We start from the raw sequence: 19712 nt of genomic DNA, 5'->3' as shown, positions 1-19712 counted from the left end.
CAGAGTACAGACTTGGAATGAAAATCCTATATAATTCGCGGCCACATATCAACTAAACTCTATCCAGCCCAAATTTTAGGAAGAAAAAACAAATACCTCAATATATTTTTTTTTCTTCCTGCAACCCAAAAGCTTGAATCTAGACTAGATTTGGATGGATTCTTAGAAAATAAAAGCTAGATAGGCTAATATATTAAATTCCTAAAGAATTTTTAATCTGATCCCACAAGAATATCCAAACAGCCCCCCTAATGTGATATACAATAAAAACCAGACAATTGACTGCAACTTATGTCTTGCATCTCTAGCAAAGTTGCCTGAGAATGCACCTTGTTTTGGACACGGAGATCAACTGAACATTCAGTCCATACTGGAATTCCTCCAATTGGTTAACTACCAAGTAATCAATACATTGATAAACAGCAGTAAAAATATCGCATTTTCCTGCTATGAACCTGTACGTACTGTTGTTTAACATCCATGCTCATGAAAATCAAAGAGACCCCGATGTCTAATGCTTTAGTCTTTGTAGGATCATCACATTGCTGCACAGACAATACACAGCTGACCAGGAAACAAGCGAGGTTTTAGTAATTAAAAAGCAAATGGAGTTCAAGAAAACAAATTTACAACAGAAAAATACCCAGTTCCCCACAATTAATCATTCTGAATGCTTACAGATTTTGCTTTGAAAGAGTCAGCAGGAAGAATACAACCACAACTCCAGGTACCCATTTGACACATTGAAGGATGACAAATGCCAAGTTCAGAGTTGTGACTGATAGGTACTGGGACAATAAACGTGTTACATTATGCAAGGAAACCAAGTTATAATCACATAAGGTCCAACTGGGTTTCCTTCTGTATTTCAAATCTCTATCACATAGATGTGCACGCCTGCCACAAGGATTTGCAATGTCCCATTTTTCTAGTTCAATCTGCATGTTCCAATGCACAGAGCTTTACAGAGCCATGCACACACAGAATGTCAAGATCTGCTACACCAGAACCGGATACCTCAGTTAGAGACACTCCAGGCTTATCCAGTATCCATGATCAATAAAGACCAGTGCAACAGACCAACTTTTCCTACCGAAACTGATATCATGCATCTGCATCAGACACATCAGTCTGAATACTACTACCCCAAATTGTAGTAGAAACCTAAGTGACAGACGCCCTTCCCTGCCCTAGCCAGTCATAGTTGCAGTTGATATAGGTGCTCAATAACTCTGGCCGACTAACAAGAAATCTCTTGCAATACTCTTCATGCTGATGTCTACTTGCGATGCTTTCTCTTGGCATCAGTCCTTCGCTTGTCTTCCTCCCATTCTCTGTCATGTAACCTGAAGTTTGGCAGGTCAAGGGCATTCAATCCAGAATAATATATGTGCACATACAGATAAAATGAAGTTGCACAGATAGATTTTCAAAGTCGCAAAAATATATGGAAAAGATAGAAATTGATCCAACTGAAATGTAAATATCATATGGCAGTCAACTGCTTTGTCAATCCAAGAATTTGTTTTCTTTTTTGCATGTTAACCCAATATTTGCCAGGTCTGTCTAAATTACTCAAAGATCAATTGAGTTTTTGTCCTAGCTTCCCAACTTTAACCAGGGTCTATTAACCCGAAATTCAATCAACCGAACTTGTTTAAGAGTCATGTTCAAGCAATGAAGCAGTATGATCTCTTTATAGAAGTCACATACAACACATGAAATTCATGAAGTTTCAGTTTTTTTTTAAATCTAAAAAAGGATTACAGGTTATGGCTAGAATGGTAGTCAAGGAAAACCATATTCACAACTGCAATCAGACTGCGATTATTATGCTGCATTGAGAAAGAAATATGCAATGGAAGGCATATGCTGCTGTTGTATATAGTGTATTAGTGTATATGATGGATATCACACTCACGTTGGCAAATCTCATTCTCCAATTTCCATCAAAGGGAAATCTCAAAAGATAACTGTACTTCCACTTGGAACAAATTTATAAGCATTATCAAATAAGAGCACGAAAGAAAATGGTGGAGAAAGTTGATGAGTGGATTAAAGATCAAGTGAGTTCAAAAATATCGTCACTCAGATCTCTGTATAACACTAAAAAGGAGTGAATCCTGGCTCTGCCCCGGTAACTAAAATAGGTGTACATGGTGATAACATAATCTTTCATTATGAACAGATGAAAAGTTACCACATATTATTCTATAACTTAAAACATTTTCTGCAAAATCATGCAAAATATTCAAATGCGTCTCTAAATCGATAGAGATTCGATCACCTGACAACACGAGGCTGACACACTAAAGAGGGTGGTGCAAAATTAGAGTCTGTAAAAGATCAAAATAATAATTCAGTAATCAAGGATACTGATCAGTCTCCCGACGATTGATCTTGCTTGCAGCTTCCTTGCCATGCACTCTTGGAACTTCATCCACATAAACGGCTCGATGCTGCACCATACTCCCTTTCCTGTCTCCCCTTTCTCTTGAATCAATTGACTGAGACATCCCCAATGCAAGCGGTGGGGGAGGTGGTGGAATGACTGGTGAATACTCCCCACCAGCTTCAGAAGAGGATGTATGCTCTCTTTTAAGTTTTCGCCGCTTGGAGGCAGCAGTGGAGTCCACATCGTCCTTCAGAATGTTCCCTTTATCTCGGTCCCTTTCTTCTGCCTACAGAAGTATTAAAAAAAATGTAAATATACCCCTGGATAGAGAAACTGCTCTTTTCCCCTGCGCTACATGTAGAGAAACAATTAGTATACAAATTAAATGACTTCATTGCATGCTGGCTCATAACTTTAGGATATGATTCCTTGCAACAACCTAGACCCATACAACTTTCAACTTTGTTCCTAGGAAGGCAAGATGGAGAAATCAAGATTCAGGATTATATTCCCTCAATGAACTGGACTGGACTTTGTCCAATGTTTTCCTCCAAAAAAAAAAAAAAAAAATAGGGCTATGGAGTTGGTAGGAGGCAGAAAAGAAATATAAGTTAGGAGCAAAAATAATGAGCATTGGTGACTGACTGGCTCACAAATGAAAACATACTTACAGAGACTAGACACAACAACAAAAAGGATCACAATAAAGCACTTGCATGTCTATAATCCTTAAGGCTATATTTGTTTGAGAACTAAATCAGAGAATAGACATGCAGGGCTGAATCTTCTTTTGTATTATTTGGCAAGAGAAAAGAAGAATGTAGAGAGCCAAAATTTTGTCTAAGAGGCTCAAATTTCTCCTCAAATATGTAATAATAATGAGAAAACAACAAAACTCACATGAACCAGGATAAGTCATCCTTACCCTAATAACTTACTCCACAATTTTTTGGTTCAACCAAACACAAGAAGATTCTACATTTACTTTTATCTTCTTCCAGTGCTTTACTTTCCTTCTATTTCACTTTCTTGGCAACCAAACTAACCCTAAATTCCAACTCCTTGAGCAACATCATACTTAATGAGGCTCCATCAAGGAAGGTATAAAAAAACAAGCAAGTCCTTTAAGTTACAACCATAAAATCAACATTATCACTTTCAAAGAATGAACCTCTAACACAACACGACAGCCTTTGTGGTTTTCTAGGATAGATGTGTTCATGTACACCTAATCGATGACACTTAAGATTTATTTCACGCAGTCTCAACATCCCAACTTGGAGACAAATTAACCGTCACAATGCCAGAATTCTGAAATTTTGTGGGGTTAGCATTGTCACAATTTTAAAGGAGAAGACTATCTTTCCGTGCACCACCCATGAGCAATAAATCTTCAAATTACACTATTAATAGAAATTATCTAGTAACCCTCTAGAAAACTGGGCAGGATTAGAGCCTGTTTGGTATTGCTGTTGTTTTTGAGTTTTCTGTTTCCCTACAAATAAGTGAAAAACCGCAGGCTATTGATGTTGGAGATTAGCATTTGCATGGAAATTCTGCCACTCCTTGCTTTCATTTTCACCTTTTCTCGAAAGCTATAGACCTTTGCTGCCAAAATCTGCAAAGCTTTTACAAACTACTCAAAAAACAAAAGGATTTTATCATACATATTTGTTCAGTCAAGATCAATTTTCTTCTTAGATCTGTGAACAAAAAAAAAGAAAATAAAAGCAATACCCAATGAGACCCTATGTTTCCATCCAAGGTCTGCCGAACCAGTACCAGAATCCATACCGGTCGGCGCCCGGTACGAATCGGTATCGGACCGAACCGGTAGGGTAGTGGCAGGTGGTCATACGCAACCCGGTTCGAAACGGGGTTGACTCGGTGCGAAGCGGCCGGTTTCAGGCAGTGAAAGACCAATTTTGGCCGGTAGGGGTCGGAACCGAATATAAATGACGAACCGACCCGGTTTCGCATCGAGTCAGTTCGGTACTGTCTAAATCGGGCGGTTCAGCCCGGTTCAGCAAACCTTTCCATCATTTTCTAAAAATTCCAGTCTACTATTCACTTTAATGATTTGATTTTAAGAAAATATGGAATGGCATTAGTTCTGCATAAAATTGCACTTAAAAAAAGTTCATTAAAAGTAAATACAATTCCATCAGAATACATCAAGTTCAAGGTTCAATCGGACTCCATCCCTCAAAGAAAAAGATAAATAGAGTTGCACACAGCCATCGAAGAATTATCTGTATTTCATTCTTGGATCCTCATTTATCTATAGAATATGCATTAATCCAATAATTAGATTTGGATGTTATGGCTTTGACAATTTTATGTTAGAAAAAGATTGAATGAATTGTGTAACTTTTATTTAAAATGAAAATAGAAATGTATCATTCTTTTAGATCTCAGATACAATATTGATCAATCTAATCCTCTTATAGCTCATTAAACAATTAGAGTTTTAAGGCATTTACTTCCATGCTAAAACTTTAGGGCCTGTTTGGCATCATTTCTGGTTTTGAGTTTTTGTTTCTCTACAAATTAGTGTAATCCCATGTGAGATTGACATGGAAGAGTGCACTCGCCTGGAACGTACACTATTCCTTCCATCTATTCTCGCTCATTTTTGAAGCATTTCACTTTCAAAGACTCCGAGCATTTCCACTTAAACAATCTGAAAAAAGCAACAGCCATACAGGTTGCCCGATCTAGTACATTTTTCTTCTTGGGTTCTTGAAAACAAAAATTAAAAACAAGAGCAATGCCAAACAGGCCCTTAGCATAAAATAGCTGGAATCTTTTTACCAATATGCCACACCCGCTTTGGAATATCTCCAAAATCTTGCCACCCCCACAGCCACTTTTTAGACAGTTACTAGATTTAAAATTACTTGAAGGCATCACTTCCCACACCTGCATCTGCAGCTCCTGATTTAACTAACCAAGTTAGGATCTACTCCCAAAAATTATCAAATCCTTCAAGAAACCGAGTTTTCAAAATCTAAAGATGAAAGAAAACCAGAATATAAATTTAAAAAGTAATAATAACCTTGTTACCATGAAAATTAACCATTGCCCTTATCTGCTCATTTGTTTCAAGAAAATTTACATTATAATCCATTTTTGAGCTAGAAATGATCTTCCTATGACTCTAAATCTGTCATACATAAAAGGAAAATGCTCATTTCTACTTCACTCCTCTTACATAACACCAAAAATACCACATATCCTCATTGAAGATCCCAAAGAGATAATGATAAGTGTCCACTTATGACTCTAAAATATTACTCTTACAAGAAATTCATAATAGTAAGTATGAGCATATCAAGTCACTATTCTACGACTAAAGAAGGCAGTCCGCAGCCTAAGGCCAAAGATGAACCACATCTATCACACAAACTTGTAATATTAGAACATAATAAAACATAATATCCTATATATGTAATCATTGTCTACAGAATAATTACATTTAAAATTAGTTCACAAACCACCTTTCTTCAACTTCAGTTTTTCTCGTCAGATATTTAGTGAATTCACATTACAGTTTATATTACTTGACTGGCAATGAGATGTAACATGTACCTTTACTAGCCAAATCCATGATGGTGAGTCCTGTCTATGTCATCCAGAAAGCAATAAATCAACGAAAGAACAAGCATCTGATCATATATATTATTTTTTTATATTGAAAAGTAAAGATAAGTTCTCAAGGTTTCAAAAACTTCCACAACTCGTATGGGCATAACTTTACAATATCAGGAACTTGACAGAATGATTAGAAAATATTTTTGTGTTTAAAATCCTCTATATGGATGGAGACAATTAGAAAATATCTAAACATAATTGCAATGACTGAGGTGACAAATGATACCAAGGACAATTTCTCAAAATAAGCCACAAATGGTCAAATATGTTGGACAAGACATGTTGGTCACTAACATCCATATGCCTATGTTGGCAGGTACCTGCCTTGATTGGTGTTGTATGAATAGTAACCTGCACTCAAAAACTTCTCTTAACTTTCGGATACATCTCCGATCATGGGGTTGTCCCTGTTTGTTTCCCTTAAATAGAAATTTTGGTTGGAATATCCAAATTCATCCGTTTCATAAAAATCAGTGAGAAATGTAAACATGTCACTAATCTAAGGCCAATAATAGGCGTCCATCATGCTATTTTATTCTCTTTCTGACTCGTACTTTGTAGAGAATTGTTTCAGAGAAATCTTTGATCATGTATAAATTATTGGTTGCATCGGTAGACCGGTATAGAATGATTGACTACAAAAATAAATCACAAACCAAGTAGGATCAACACTATATAGGACAAACTGCAATTGTCACTGGTCATATGTTCATGTTCACAATAAAAACTCGAATTGAAGTCATAAAATGACACAAGTTTGCACACCATGTCAAGAGACATGAGACATAATATCAAATATATTCTGATAACATGAATCCAGAAAATCAACTACAATGACTGCTATACAGGCAATTGTTTAGGTATAACGGGCATAATAAAGAACAATGATACAAAAATAACTTCGAATGAATAGAGTCGTAGATGTACCTTATTTGACACCACATCTCGTTCCTCCCGCTTTCTTTCTCGAAAATCATCATCTCTTCTACGTTTTGCATCATCCTGCGATGCTAAAATATTCTCCTCTGAGCGCCTCCGTTCTTTTTCATCATGCTTAGGAGACAGCCTCTGTATGTGCCTAGCATTATTGACCCTTCTTTCAGGCTCTTCATCTCTTCGGCTACCACCAACAGATTGGGGAACAAAACTTGGAGGCAGTGGAGGTGGCGGCGGCAAACCTTGTCCATGAAAGCGCTCATCAGGATGCACCTTATCTACAGGAACTTCATTGTGTCGTGGTTTATTCCTGTCATCTTTGCTTCTGTCATCTCTAGATTTATCAACTGACCTATCTATATTCCTATCTCCTCTCTCCTGCACTCTTTCAACAGAATGTTCTCTTCCATGTCTTTCAATTGACCTATCTCTTGATTTCTCAAGAATGTCCTCACCACGGCTCTTTTCAGGCCGATCCAATTTTTCCCTGCGGTCCTTGTCATATCTTTCAATAGTTTTTTCTTTCAATTTATCAGAAAGCTTATCCATAGGCCTGCTTAGATTTTCTTCTTCAAATGTAGGCCTGTCATGATCTGAAAAGTGAGATTTATCCACTGATCTGGGGTCAAAAGTTCTTTCTTTATCAGATATTCGAAATTCCATAGCCTCACCATCCTTTCCTTCAGCGTCTCCTCTCCTGCGTTTATTCAATTTATCTTGTTCTTCTGTTGGAGCAGTTCTCTTTTGCTGTTTAGGGAAAGTGTCACAAGCTTCTGTATTGTCATCCAAGGGTTTGATAGTTCCGCTGTCCATCTTTGATAAACTAGCATGCATATCATTCATTTTGGAGGAGGAAACTGCTACTTTTCCTGAGGCTGAAATTAAGTTACCATTGGAGGTAGAGGAAGAATTAATAGCAATACCAACTTGCCTACTCTCTGATTGATGAGCTGAAAGATCCCTGTCAGCAGTGGCAGAAGATTGTTGATTGGCAGTTCTGCTGATTGATTTTCCAGATTTAGCATCTTCTTTGACTGCCTCCTGTCTTGGTAGCCTACCAAGAGAACTCAGCGCTGCACGTTTTTGCTGGGGTCTTGTCTGTCAAGAGCAAAACCATGGTGAAGTGACACTAAAGCCTGATGTTATGCATGTACAGCAAACAACATAGCAATGCTCTAATAGAATAAAAGTAGATGATCGGATGTCAGTCATCTCACAATTTCTGTAAATTATCTCAGCAAAATACATTTTCAATTAACTAATATCTAGAAGTTCGAACACAGTCAAATTAGCCAAATTAACATAATCCTTGAAGTAAGAAGAGCATATCAAAATCTATCTAATTAACCAACAGTACATACATAAATCAGAAAAAGATTAAAAAAACAAATATTTGGATTTGTCAACCTCCTTTTAGCTACTTTTGTTATGGTCAACTGCCTGGGCAGGCCAATTGATGGACCTTATAAGGCCTAGCAATAATGTCAGTGATTATTTAGAGTTTAGACTTCTGGGTTGCCTGTGCAGTCAGAAGATGCCTAGGTTACACATTTACCAAGAAGCTGAACCAGTTATTCATACAACCCAGATGCATATAGATATATCCACAGTCATGCATGCTTAGGCACAAAGTCAGCACGAAATGGAATGTGGTTTCTTTAGGGTCTAAACAAGGAGAAAGACTTGCATATCAATGACAGAATGATGCTGAAGTGAAGTGAGATATGTTGGATTCAACTACCAAATGAAAGAGAAGTTTAAAGGAAAAAACCACTATTTTCATTTTTGCATAAACAGGTCACCTATACTTTCAGCATAAACAGATCATTTTAGACTTTAAAGGACACATCATACCCCCCCCCCCCCCTCTCTGACTACTGCTATAAGTATTTCTGCACATGCATCAACAAGTAATTTGCATTCATTCACCACCAATATTGTACGAATTTATTAGCTAGATGCCTGTATTCATTTGAGGGTAGGAATAGTCCAATACAAACTTCAAACTGGAAAATCAAACCTACTAAAGAAATCAAGCAACCCTGGAAAGTCTTTCACTTGATGCCCTGCTTCGGGCTATAGTAAGTTAAAATGGCCAAGGAAGCAACCCAAGAAAGTCTTTCACATGACACCCTGCTCTAGGCGCTCGTAAGTTAAATAGCCAAGGAAGCAAATGAAAATAAAGTAGTTTTTTTTCTAAAGATCCCCCACCATATTAAAAAAAAGCATTTTTTAGAAAAATAACAAGTGATTCTAGAACATCTTTCACTCTGACCCTTAAAACCAAGCTCCAGGCTCTAGTAAGTTCAATGACCAAGGAAGCTCAGCAATCTCTACATTCCAACTAAAACTACTAGTTATTTCATTATCTCTATTAGGTTTAATGTTAGTATAAATTCCACAAACTAGAATGTACCTTGCAAGTTGAAAGTGCACTTAATTGTTAGGGAGTATCTATACACTCATGGTCACTTGACATTGACGCAAGTTGAAATGCTAGTACTCAAAATAATTATAGAATCAGAAAGGGATGATTGAATTCTATGTCAATTGCCTGGCCAATTGCCTGGCTGCACAGGGAATAACATATGCTCAAAGCTAGCCCCCACTACATTGCCTGTGCTGTATAACAGAAAAGATGAAACAACATCCAGGAAACCTCCCAGGAAAAGGGACTATTGGTCAACAAATCGTCAATGATCTCGATGCTTAAAGAATTAAGGAACCATAACCAATGTAAGGAATATATCTTGTCAATGATGAACTATCAAAGCAAATAAAAGAACATTGATTACACGTTGAAGATAAACCCAGTCTCCTACAAGTACATGACCATTTAGAAGATGAAGAAAATATTATTAATAGGCAGAATAAGAAACCTGATCGAGTATTTGCCAAGAAATATCCAAACCTATACCTGCTTATCCCCCACATAGAAAGAAAGGGAGGAAACTCTGACTCATGTAAAGGGCGCTAAAACATGGGGCACAGTGTAACATGGAACCCTATGTTGAAAGACAAATCGGAAAAACTATTCTAAATAACAAGGGGCCAAAAAAAGGGATACGGTGTGCCACTTATTTCCTCATCCAACATGCCACTAACAAAGGCAGGGTCAAAATAGGAAATTTAACATGGGAAAATCACCAACTCAAAGCATTGCACGGACCCCATGTTAATCACACTGATCCCTCCCAGTACATTCTATGGAAACAAAGTGGAGAAATGAGTGGAGTACCAAAGCATTATTCAAACACTAGCTAGCACCTCCCTACTCCCCACAACATGTTTCTCCAAACTTCACTTTAGAACCACCTCTAATAGAATAGAGGGCATCATTAAAAAAAAAGAGTACCTCATGCATCTTACCAACACCTTGATCCTAGAAACATAATAAGACCTTCAGATCCCTGTTCCTATGTCACCCTATTTAAAATATGCCATACTAATTATCACCTTCAGCCATGGATAATTTTGTTCACTTGTTTTCTGATCATCATCAAGATACCCAAACAAGACCTTGTTAAAATGTAATATTCTTACATCAAAAAACATGTGCTACACTAGAGGCAGAAGTGCAAAGAAAGCATCTAATACTTTTTTCCAAAATTATCTACTCATGGTTAATCATAAACAATCTGTTGAATTTTTCCCCGAGACTCAAAATTGTGTTTTGCCACTTCATATTTGCCCACCAAGCACCACCAAACAGTCTTGATGCAGGACAAGCATTAAGAACCCCTAGACCATGGCAAAAACATAGAACACATCCACTCAAAAACCACACACTCAGTCAACAAATCCTAGCTAGAGAGGAAATAAAAAAAGAGTATAAGTTAAAAATCTTTCCATATAATTAAAGTGAAGCTACCCAGCTTGGTTCTTTCTAATGCAAGCTTATGAAAATGTAACTATAGAAAATCTCTAAAATTATATTAAAAACAGGTTAAATTTTTTAGTTACAACCAGATATCGCAGCATAAAGTTTCCAAACTTCAGGAGACACTACAAGAAACAGATTCATATACAACCATCTAAAGAACAGTGACTAGACAATTCTTTAGTTGACAAGGTAGCTATGTAGTCAGAAAAAAGTACTATAAAATAAATTTGAGTAAATTATAAAACCCCTCTTAAGATTAGGGGTAAATTACACTTACACCCATTAGTTTGAAAAACCTATACTTACCCCTCTGAGTTTTATTTTTATCCAATACTTCAACCAATAACTTAACATAACGTTACTCAAGTTGTTAGCCTTAAATGGGACCCAAATACTGCATCAGAAAAAAATTCACAAACAATGAAAATAATCTTAAGCGACATAATAGCCATCCAAGGACATAAGAAAATATGTGCATCCCCCTCCCCGCCCAAGGGCAATTTCAACTTTCCCCATGAGGTAAATTGTTTCACAAACGCCTTTAATTTAATTGGGTATAAGTGTAGGTTTTACAAACTATTGGTTGTAGTATTGTAATTTACTCGATAAATTTTTATCCTCAGATCGAACATTGAAATTAGATACCTCAGAATCCACAGCACCCTTCGAAGCAACTTTTGTCATTGTTTCCTCTGGTGAAACTTTTGCAAGTTCATCTGGATTTTTCCCAATCCCAGAAGGCTTAGGCGGTAAAGAATAAGAGTGTGCTTGACTATCAGGCCCATTTGTGGAAGAGCCACTCCTTGGTTTCTGTTGCGCTGAATCAGATTTCAAAAGCATGCCACTTTCCGATCGATCTAACCTGCCGTCTGTAGATTTTGCACGTGCCATCTGGTCTTTAGCTGTATTCAAAGGATCTGCTACCTGATTCCCTGTAGTGGCATTCCTCATCCCCACCTCATTCTGAGAAATACTGAGAGCAGAACCATTTAATGCATTGCCCTGGTTACCAGCAAGTGATTTTGCAGGTGATGCTGCAGGCTTTAGATCAATATGACCCATACCAAATTCTTCTTCAGAAACCCATGAGCTCTGCAGGTATTAGGCAGAGAACATTGTGAGATTAAAAAGTGTTAAAACCTTGCAGCAATCTGCAATTAAGGGTTCAGATAAAATATTATACATGTCATGACAAGGTAAATTGATTTTTTCAGCTCGAAACTAACCTTGCGAGCAGCCAAAGCGGCAGCTACACCAGTAGCCAAGACTTTCAAGTCTTCTCTCTCATCCCCTTTAATTTTAGCTACCTACAAAAAGAAAAAGAAAATAACATAATATAACCTACAAAAGCTTACAGCATGAATGGGTTACAAAGATAGTAGATTTCCTTTACCCGCTTTTCAAGATTAATTCCACTCTTTCGAGTAACAGGGAAAACACTAGATATTTTTGTCAACACAATCAGAGCATTTCGTATTTCCATATATTCAGTAGATTCCAAGCACTGTACAAGTAATCTGGTTATTCTTCCACTCCATTTCCAGTGTACCTATAGAAAACATATGAAGATCAATGAAAATTTAAAATGTCAAAACCAAAGTTCAGTTGATACGCTACTTATGTAACAGGCATGCTAAGACCAGATTTCAGATTTTTGACAAGTTTAGGGTGAATGCAACTAACATTTTCAAAATAAGCAAAAGACCATATTGCCTTCTAGGCAAGAAAAAGGGCATGATTCGTACTTACTACAGCCACATGTGATTATGTTTGTCTCGTGTCATGGTACATACCATCCTATATCTCGACTTGTTTCATATCATTAACTATTGTTCAGTTAAACTACACTTAATTTACTAAGGCTTCATATACAATATCTAATTCTAAGTCCATATATGAAGATCTCTCACATGTCAGTGGTGAAGTCCTCCATCACAATGCCACTAGGACTAAAAAATCTTGGATGCATGGGAAGCGAGTGTTGGATGCAAGATAGTATATACACCCCAAGATCAACTAGATGGCTCTATGTGTAGGTTGAACACAAAAGTAGAGGCTCGAAGTCAGGCACAAGCTTACAGGATGGACATTTACCATCATCACAACTAACACAAACTGGCTGCTTTGTCAATTAGACCTGAAGATGCTTTCCTGCATGGAGATTATACACAAGAAGCCTCTCAAGCAGTCGCTATGATTTGTTGTTCAACAGGAGAAGGAAAGGGCAATCTATTTAAATATGACAATTAATGTTTCAAAGTAATGATGCAGCTATTTTCCAAACGACATGGAACTCATAGAAAAACTGTAAATTTTACACTATATATCTTCTTCATAGATAATATCAACTGTCTTGACAAGCAAACTATGAAAAATGTTCATGTCTTTGCAGTTTACGGTATTGTTACACTTGGTGCATCGCTTTTATTCAAACTTCGCATCTGGATTAGTGGATTGTTGAACATCATCCCACACATATTTCCAACTCCTTAAATCATAATATATCAAACACTAGACCCTAGAAAAGAATTATTTAACCAAAAAATATGAGAAACTCTATAAGAGGGAGTAGTACTTCCAGCTACCAAATAGTGAACAATATAAGCTGAAATTGCCAATGTAGATATTCTAACAGAAACTACATAAGCAGTCTTCTTGAAAGTAATTGTATAACAGTCATCGAGGCAAGAAGGGCATACTCTAATAAACTGGCTATAAGTTACTCGCTGACTGTTCGGATATCTGTAATAGACAGCAAACCCTGGCATGTTTCCACATTCACGTTCATATATGGTCTCATCACTCTGTACAAGGAAACAAAAACCTCAGAACCTCTAAAACAAATGAGTAAATGACTGCTCAAGTGATATCTGCTCAAGTATATTTCTAATATTATCTCCAAGCAAACAGCAGATAACTGTAGCACAATCAATATCTCTCATAATACCTTCCAATGGTAAGCCATCTTTAGTGTCTCATATAAAAACCTTCCAAGTCTGCCTGCTTCGAATTCAGTGCAGCAACAAATCATTGGCTGTAGGGTTTTACAGATAAGAACATCGATATGGTTGACCGTGTTAAAAAATGGTGTGCCAAGTGAATGTAGTGTATGCACAAACATAGCGCAATACACAGCATCCTGCATGCTGAAGATGCAGCGTGGGAAGATACACCGTTGAAGAAACTCCATGTTTATTTTTAGAGTATCTGGGCAGGAACTCAGCCACTTATCCTTCTCACGACTGAGCCTTTGATGCACAGATGCAACAAGCTGTTCATGCTTCTGAAATTCATTAATCAATCTATCAAGTAGCTCTTGGATCCTTTCCTTATCTTTTTTGCGCTTAGTGATAGCTATACTGGAGTTGTCAGAAAGTTCTTCTAAGCCTTTAATAGCAGCATGCTGCTTGGCGATCTCTGATTCATAACGGTGTCTAGGAACATAAAGATCGTAGAGTGTAAGCCCCCAAAATGTAGCATACAGATCAGGAGAGAGACTATTCCAAGCTTTTGGAGGCAGCATTGACCAGACTGTGTCAAGAAGGTCTGACCACCTGTATAATAAGAAAATAAAGATGAGAAGATGGCAATCTGATTATTTCACACACAACAGGAGCAAACATCAAACAGACTATAGCCAGTCAGTCAACAAAAGAAATGGAGGAGAAAGACCACGGAGACGAGAAATTGACATTCGTGTGGCTATGCTCTGTAACAGGAAAAGATGCAATATATGTGGTAGGAAATTTGATGGGAAACAGGGTAAGAAAATAAAGATATTAAATTTGAAACATAGTAAAGCTTACTTGACAGGCTTCCAGGGTGAACCAAGATCCAGAACAACTTCACTAGATAAATTTGTGGGTTCTGCTTCGTTATTTACACTTTGAATATTTGACACTTCAGTTATATCAAGAGGCCAGCATATTTCAGCTCCACTTAAGCCTTTGAAAAGCCTCATCACAGGGCGATATACCAGAAATGCCACCTGCATTACAGTTAGATGTAATTAAAATATAGGTGCATAAAACAGATTCATGACATTATGAACAGGATGAAATTATTCCATCTGTGACATACAAATGTTTTTGCTTCACAAATTCAATAATACAAGCCAGCTATAAAAAAAGGCTATGTTAGTCAAAGGTTATGTTAGTCAAAGTTGTGGCAAGATTACTAGTGGAACGGATGAAGCCCTTGCTGCCCGGTATTATCTGCCAGGAGCAAGGAGCTTTTGTGGGAGGTAGGAGCATTTCCGATAATGTCATATTGGCCCACAAAATGATGTGGGATCTTCAGCGGGCCCCAAAGCGGCGAAGCCTGATGGCTGTCAAGCTGGACTTAGAACAAGCTTATGACAGAATCAGATGGAGCTTCCTTTGGCGAGCCTTGGAGAGTCTCGGTTTTCACGAGACCTGGATTCGTTGGGTGATAGGGTGCGTTCGAGGACCGAAGTTTTCCATCCTGGTCAACGGCACTCTCTCCCCCTTATTCAAGTCCACTACGGGGCTTCGGCAAGGATGCCCTTTATCCCCATACTTGTTTATCATTTGCTCTGATGTTTTGTCTTAGGCACTACAGGCTGCGTGCGCTGCTGGAGAGCTGGAAGCTTATGTCCCAGCTCCAGGAGCCCAGCCGATATCTCACTTACTCTTTGTCGATGACTGTCTCCTCTTGATGAGGGCGTAGGTAGCGGATGCTCGGGCCCTCAGGAGGGTGTTGGCCGGCTATTGTACTATGTCGGGGCGGGGAATGAATGACCAGAATTCTACCATCTCCTTCAACCCTAGTACGGTGTCTGGGGTTCGACAAGGGATCCAGAGGATTCTGGGGATGCCAGAGCAGGACGGAACCTGAACCTACCTGGGTGTACCGATCTTGAATAGGAGACTGCGGGTATCTAAGTGCATCGGGCTAGTGCAACAGGTCCAAAGTAGGTTGGAGGGATGGCGAGCAGCATCTTTATCTATAATGGGTAGATTGACGCTGATCAGATCTATACTTGGCTCCATGCCCATCTATCTTATGGTGAACACGGTGGTGCCAAGGACAATGCTACTAAAGGTTGAGCAGCTACTTCGGAGCTTCCTATGAGGCTCACATGGAGATGGTCGGGAGGTGCACTTGGGGGTATGAAAAAGCATATGCCGCCCATTTAGTGAGGGTAGCTTAGAGGTTCTGTCACTCCGAGAGAGACGAGAGGTGCTCCTTTCCCGACATGCAGTCTAGTACCTTTTGGAGCCGCAGGAGCTCTGGAGCCGAAGCATGGCAACCCGCTATAGGAGAGGGGGCCTTGAGGCACCGGTCCGAGGCGGGCGCCGATGCTCTTTCCTGTGGCGAGAGATCGCAAGGTATTTGCCTACTACAGCAGTTCACACCTGATGGCTGATAGGCGATGCATGCAATATTGATGCGGCTGAGGACTCATGGGTTGATGCCCTCCCTTTGCGGCTCTGGCCGATTACGGTTTGTGTTGAGGCAGGGGAGGGCCTGCGCGTATGTGATCTCTTTGTCCCCAGGAGGGCTGCATGGGATGAGTCTAGACTGGTTCAGCTCTTTGGAGGGCATCTGGTGGAGAGGGTCTGATCCCTCTCGCTACCAAGGTGCGCAGGTCCAGACGTGCAAGTTTGGAGCACCTCTACCAGGACCAATGTCAGGGCGGGCAACCTTTCCCACATCCTTCGACAGCAGTATGAGCTTAGGCCAGATTGCGCCTGGATCTAGCATTTGGGTCTCCACCCGAGGGCAGCAATATTTTTCTGGAAGGTGGTCTAGGACCGTCTTCCAACGAAAGCAGTACTGAGTGGATGGGGCCTAAGAATTCCCTCGATGTGCAGGGACTGTGGTGTGGACGAGACAATGGACCATGCCTTATTTCAGTGTACATGGCTAGGGCGATGTGGCGACTGGCAGGGATCCCGTGGAAGGTTCGGGGACGGAGGGACCTGTTCTTACATGCCATGCGTCAATGCTCGGAGTCCCCACTGCTCCGCCAGGAGGCGGCTCGAGCGATTTACACATCCTACCAGATTTGAATGGCTAGGAACGCTCGAACTTTTGGTAAGCATAGTATGTCGCCGAGACTGGTAGTGAAGAGTGCCCGCATGCAGGCGGCGGAGCTCAGTCTCATCACACCTGTTGAAGGGACCTTGACAGCTTGGGACACCTGGGGTTCCCTTTCTGCTTCGGTAGTATCCCATACGGTGTTTTCACCCGGGAGCCCCCACCCCCCCCGAGTTTCCTCAAGATCAATTTCGACGGATCAGTCTTGGATGGAGGTACGTGGGGCAGTGCGGATTTTGTTATTCGAGACCTGTCTGCCAAGATTGTGGCTGCTGAGAGCAGTCAACTATTCGACACATCGGTTCCGGATGCGAAGCTGCGGGCTGCTTGGGTGAGCCTTCGTCACGCCCGATGTTTTACGGGCTAGTTCCATTGTCCTGAAGGGGAACTTGGCCACTATCATTGGTTGGATCCGGAGAGGGCCCTAGGAGCAACGATTGTGTCCACCCTTTGCTGCAAGACATCTAGGCTATGGTGAGGGATGGCGGGGCCTTTCAGGCCAAGCATGTGTTCCTGTGAAGCTAATGGGGTTGCGGATTGGGTGGCTACTTATGTAGCCAGCCACTGGGCTGGTGATGGGGAGTTGCCCTCAGCACTCCGAGGCACTCTATTTTTTGACTTTATTGGGTGCATCCGTACTCGTCAGGTATGATTCACCCGCCCTTAGCAAAAAAAAAAAAGGTGCTTATAAAAATAGTTCTTACAAACCATTAACAATTTAATGCATTCATTAGAAATAAAACTGCTAAAAAGGAAGCAAACAAGTGAAAGCATATTTGATTCACTTAACATATTACCTCTGGATCAAGATGGTACTTGTGAACAAGATCATCTAGAGGAGGAATCAGCTGAGCATAAGTTGTAGACGGAGTTACAGCACTCAAGAGAAACTCAACATATTGAAGAAGCATGCCATGGACACCTGTCAAACTGCTCGCTAATCATTTTGATGTATGGTGCTTTGGCATTTATGATGACCCTGGCAGCATTATATAATTACATTGTAACTCAATCAACTAAAATGTGGCTCACAGAAGAATTACTTATGCATTAGCAGCGACAACCTCCAAACCCCAAAAAACAAAATCGAAACACGTGGAGAGAGGGAGGGAGGGGGGAGAGATTGCAAGGCCCTATCGGCGAGGAAAACAGCAATTATATCTGAAATTTGTTAACAAGCAGAGCAATGGGACATCTTACATGGAGCGATGTTGAGCTATAAGTAATAAAAGAGGAATAGCGAGCTTAGGCTCTTCCTTTGGAAGTAAGGAATCCCTGAGTCTGTTGGTAGACTTACTCAATGCCTGCAAAAGCAAACCAATAAGTCATACATACAAGATCTATTTTGTGCAAATAAGCAGCATGATGGCTTACTCCATCCATCAATATGCAACTTAAAATAGAAATAACACGTCTGCATCAATGCCATCACTGTTTGGCGATTACAGAGTAGAATAGGAATTCACCATTTCCTTTGATATTAAAACATAGAACATGATTCATGGTACTAAAGCAGCATGTATAATTTAAAATCAAGGTTCCAAATGTCAAAATTACTGCAATTCAATCCCTAACCATGATTGTGCACCATTTCTGACTTTCCGACACAAATTTGATCAACTGAAAGAAATTAATACTGGACTAACCAGTCATTGCTATTAATATCACCAGCATTCTATCAAATTTCAACATAGGCAAAGAGGTCAACCCTCGGGACAACCTAAAGTTCATGCCATAGACATGACATTGTGATAAGTCCTCCTTATTTGATGCAATGAAAACTAGTAATCACAACATATATTCAGGTCTTGTTGAAACTCTGTGCATGTGACATTCATAACTAAACAAATTCTAACTCATCATTTAAAGAAACAATCACTTACAATTTAGTGTAGGAAAAATAAGTGTTGCAGATCGAGCATATCAAAACAAATACAAAAACATGGACTGCATCATCAGGTTCACATGCTCTTATGAAAGATAACGCACACCAGATCACAGATACTACATTCCAGATACTACAATTCAGATAGAAAAGAACTAGTGCTTAAAAGTTAATGAAAAAAAATTTATGTTCCATTCACATTGTGAATTTGGATCTTAAAGGTCATAAAACAACCAAAGAGGAGTTTCCTTGTTTACACCTTATTGTTCCTAGTCATTCCAAAGAGAGTAGCTTGGTATCTCAATGTTTCACTTCCTGCCATAGCATCAAGTTGTTCCTCAGTCATGTTCTCAGTGGTACTGAACATTTGCCATTTGTTGAATAAGCTCCTGTATCACTCAACAACTTAGACTTCATAATGTTCAATATATAATTTTGGGAAAGAAACGGACATACTGGAAAACCTTAATAACACACAATATACCTGCAACAGAACAAGCTCAATGCCTGAGCCCTTCTTCAATTGATTAACAAGATACTGAAAAAGGCCTCTCAGCTCCATCGAAGGGTATTTCTTGCAACTTTAAAAAACAACAGCAATCAAATGCAATCGCAAAGGTAAATAATTTTTCATGTTCATTTCACAAGAATCAACCAATATTCAGAATCACAATAATTGTCAATTATTAATAGAACAAACTGTTGGATTAATCTGCAATTCTGAATAAACTAACAACAGCCTGAAAATAATCTGACCATATGATAATCACAAATAGTACATAGATGCACTGCTCATTTTTTTCGCTTAGTTATTAATAAAAGGATCTCACTTAACTATTTAAATCAAAGTGTCACATGATTAGAGCAAATAAAACATCATTCAATATTGAATAAAA

At 39.1% G+C, this 19712-nt stretch overlaps 1 pseudogene; it reads right to left on the bottom strand.

The window, feature by feature from the left end:
- Positions 1-565: 565 nt before the first annotated feature.
- LOC103713391 overlaps positions 566-19712 on the bottom strand; it is a 45415-nt pseudogene continuing 26268 nt past the window's right edge.

Source organism: Phoenix dactylifera, chromosome 6, assembly GCF_009389715.1.
Source record: "Phoenix dactylifera cultivar Barhee BC4 chromosome 6, palm_55x_up_171113_PBpolish2nd_filt_p, whole genome shotgun sequence".
Lineage (NCBI taxonomy): Eukaryota > Viridiplantae > Streptophyta > Magnoliopsida > Arecales > Arecaceae > Phoenix > Phoenix dactylifera.
The sequence above is the reverse complement of the archived record's forward strand: the minus strand, read 5'-3'. Positions and strand labels throughout refer to the sequence as shown.